This window comes from Rutidosis leptorrhynchoides, chromosome 7 (assembly GCF_046630445.1).
Source record: "Rutidosis leptorrhynchoides isolate AG116_Rl617_1_P2 chromosome 7, CSIRO_AGI_Rlap_v1, whole genome shotgun sequence".
Lineage (NCBI taxonomy): Eukaryota > Viridiplantae > Streptophyta > Magnoliopsida > Asterales > Asteraceae > Rutidosis > Rutidosis leptorrhynchoides.
Window position 1 is genome coordinate 165,253,576 of NC_092339.1, and position 4,148 is coordinate 165,257,723.

A 4,148-nucleotide genomic window follows, 5' to 3' on the forward strand; every position below is an offset into this window, starting at 1 on the left:
GAGGTAGAATGATACGTAAAGCGAAGATAATCGATATAGAACGGTATGTAGAACAAAGATCATACTCGAAGTACAGATGGGGTTATTGAGGCGTGTGATGTTGATATCCAAGGTATAAATTGTGATGTTGAGGTTTACGACGCGGTTGGAAGTGATAAGGGTACTATTGACGTTGTTGATGGTGGTGCTGATTATGCTGCTGGTGCTGCTGCTGGTGTTTGGAGCCTTCGCACCATGTTCTCCAAAACCGTCACACGAGCGCGGAGTTCGTTAACTTCTGCTAATACACCGGGATGATTGGCGGTTGGAGCGAGCGAATGAACAAGATTCGAGATATGGGATAGTATATAATCGTAATGAGATAATCTCGAAATAAGAGGGAAAATGGTTTCTCGAACAGGTTCGCCGGTAAGTGCTTCAGGTTCATCGCGAACAATTTGGTGGATGGAAGGGATCTTCGATGTGAAATGTTTTTCAGATATCGAATGATATTCTAACTATATAGAATATCTATATATATATATATATATATATATATATATATATATATATATATATATATATATATATATATATATATATATATATATATATATATATATATATATATATATATATATATATATATATATATATATATATATATATATATAATCCTAAAGATTTCGTAGACCGCAGAGGAACCTACGGCATATGTCAGGCAAGCCTACATGTGCGCTAAGATATGAATTTTGTCTATACACTATCAATGCAGTAAATGCAGTAAGACGTGTCTAGACTTATGAATGATAAGCAGGCAATTTCCTAAGGATGATAAGCAGATGATTTCCAACTAGAAATAATAAGCAAAACTTTTAACATGCAGACACGGTCGAAGTCCAGACTCACTAATGTATCCTAAAAACTTATCAGTTAGACACACTAATGCAGACCTGGTTCGCTAAGACCACCGCCCTGATACCAACTGTAATGATCGGTCCTAATCCACCCGGACGAAGTCTTCGACAGTTGGTCCCATTGCGATGATCGACTCCAAATAATATCTTTAATATGAGTTAATGCACAGCAGAAGACTTAATTCGTACATGAGAATAACATGCTTTAAAACGTCAACATAAAGTTGGTGAGATATATAGGTTTGATGCTAGCAGTGTAATAACTATGGACCACAAGATTTCATATTTTAAACATAATACACTCGCAAGTGTATGTAAAAGTAGTTGAGCACTTGGTAACCATACTTAACATTTAAATAATCTTAAATAATCGCTACACCGTACCAAGTGTAGTATACAGAAACGAAGTACTGTGCAACCGTTGAAAACTGGTCGTCCAGCCCGGTTGGGGTTGTCAGGCCCGATAGATTTATCAACAGGATTCGCGTTTACATTCCTCATGTAAATATTAGCTACCAAGTATAAAGAAATATGCCATGGTACAACTCAACATAGAAATTATTTTTGATCACTTGTGTCAAAAACGTAAATCATAAAATGCATGTATTCTCATTCCAAAATATTTAGAGTTTAAAAGGGACTATATACTCACCATACTGTATTTTGTAGTAAAAATACATATAACATCATTGAACAAGTGTAAGGTTGGCCTCGGATTCACGAACCTATATTAATTATATATATATTAACACATAAAATGGTAATCGAACAAATTTATATTTTATTAGTGATTTAATTGTTATTTTAACTGAATTTTTTTATTAATAACCTTATTAATTATATTTATTAATATTTACTATAAAGGTATTGATATAGTTATGTTATGTGTAGTAAATATAGTTTTATATAACTGATAATTATTTGATAAAATAATATTGATAATAATAATAACTAAAAGTTGTTTTATTTTTCAATAATAATAATAATAGTTATTATGATAGTAATATTGATAATATGAAAATAATAATATTTATGATAGTAATAATAATAATAATTTTGATAAAAAAAATGATAATCTTTCTAATAATGATAATAATAATAATAATAATAATAATGATACTTTTAATATAAATGATAGTTTTTAATAATAAAAATGCTACAATAATAATAATAATACTAATAAAATAATAATAATAATAATAATACTTTTAATAGTAATAATACTAATAATATTAATAATTATAAATTACTACCTTAAGAGTATAAGCTCCAAAAATAAAATTGTCCTTGCCAAGACTCGAACCCACGACCTCTTGCTAACCCACAAACACGCCTAACCACTCGACTAATTCCGTTTTTCTGAATATAAACGAAACTAAAATTTATTTAACTTAATTACTTCTGTTTTTCTATCTTCTTTACTTAATCTCTTCGGCCCAATAGCAATTACGGCCCAACAGCCCCATTTGGTAAAATTCATTTAAACGACCCAAATATCAAAATAGTTTAAGCGAACCTTAATCCAACCCAGTAGCCATTTATTATCACAAGTGAGTTTGATTTTCTTTTTTTTTTTGTAACTCGACAATAACAAATCTGTGGGGTCTTGATTTCCTCATCAATACATCATTAATCTCAGGTATCATTCATAATATCATCTCTATCTCGATCATCGAGTATTGTCACTCATCATCGTCACCTTCATATAAGCTTTGAATCAAATAATGAACAAAATGGGTGTGTATGTGTGTGTGGTAATTGGTCGAATAACAGTAGTAAACAAGAACTGAATAGTCGTAGCAGTAGCAACAGTGATTCGTCACAATTGTGTTTTGTTGGTTGGTCTTCAAATAATAGTAACACAGTAGCAGCAATAGCGTGATAGGTGGTGGATGTGTGGCGGTTTCAGACAGAACTTGAACGCGACAGAAACAGCCAATAGTGACTGGTGGTCGATGATTGTTAACGGTGGTGGTCAGTTTTGAAACTAACAGTAAACGAAAACAATTCGGGTTGCAGGTTTCGATTAAAAGAAAAATAAAACGAGGAGAGGGAGAGGAGAGAGAGAATGAGAAAGAGGATGAGAGAGAGAAAGATGGTGATCCACATGGTGTTGGTGGTGGTTAATGGTGGGTTGGGTCTCGGTGACAGAAACAGGAAACAAGACAGGTTAAGGTTACTGTTGCGAAAAAAATATGGTTTTTCGATGGTAATTGTTGCAAACAGAAAAACAAGAAGGTGATAGTGGTTGTTTTCAAGGTGGTGGTGGTTCTTGTGGTGGTCTTCAACTAACAACAACAATAATAACAGTAAGGTATCGAGCAATTTAGAATTTCGTTGGGTTTCGGTTTCTAACAGCAAACAGGAAGTGGTTCAAGCAGTGTTGACGATTTGATGTGGGTTTGAGTGGTGGGTTTGGTGTTTTCAAATAGTGATAGGTGTGGTTGTGTTGGTGATTGAAGATGGTCTAGGGTGGCGGTGTTGGTTGAAAAAGGAGAGGAGAGATGGATTTCGGTGGTGATGACATTCGGGCAGAACACGTGAAACTTGGTGTTCGGGTCTGCATAAACCGATGGTGGTGGTGGTGTTACCATGGTGGCCATAGTATGATGGTTCTGGTGGCTAGTGGTGATGTATTGTTGGAGAATGGTGGCGGTAATAAAGGAAGAAGGAAGAGAAGCAATGAAGATGGATTTTTATGATTTATCATATAAGCATGTTTGATGTATACTATATGTATATATATAAAGATATAAAGAAAGCTAGGTAGATATATGATACAGATCATGAAAGTCAAAAAGTGATATAGTATTACAATTATAATTATCAAATTACTTAAAACGTGTGGGTTACATAATTTAATTCTGCCGACATTTCTTCAGGGATATTATATCGTGTCCATTGCTAAACAGTTAATATACAAGAGTGTTCCTAAAAATTCCAAATTTTTAGATTAAATATAATTAATTATTCCACTCATTAACTGTTTGAAACCTGATCAAAAAGGAATAATAATTGTTTATTTTCTGTTCCAATCTATATGTACGGAGTACTAATGTTTAATCTAGAAAGGTAAAAATATTTTTATCAAATCTAAAATCTTCGTAATCGATTTACAGTTCAACTTTTATTTTAAATTTTCATCAACTCATATTAAATCTATATGAACACTAATGAAATGCCAACCGGGTGTTACTGACATTTACTAATTAGGCGCGAAAACATTTATTTTCAATATACTATATGTATATA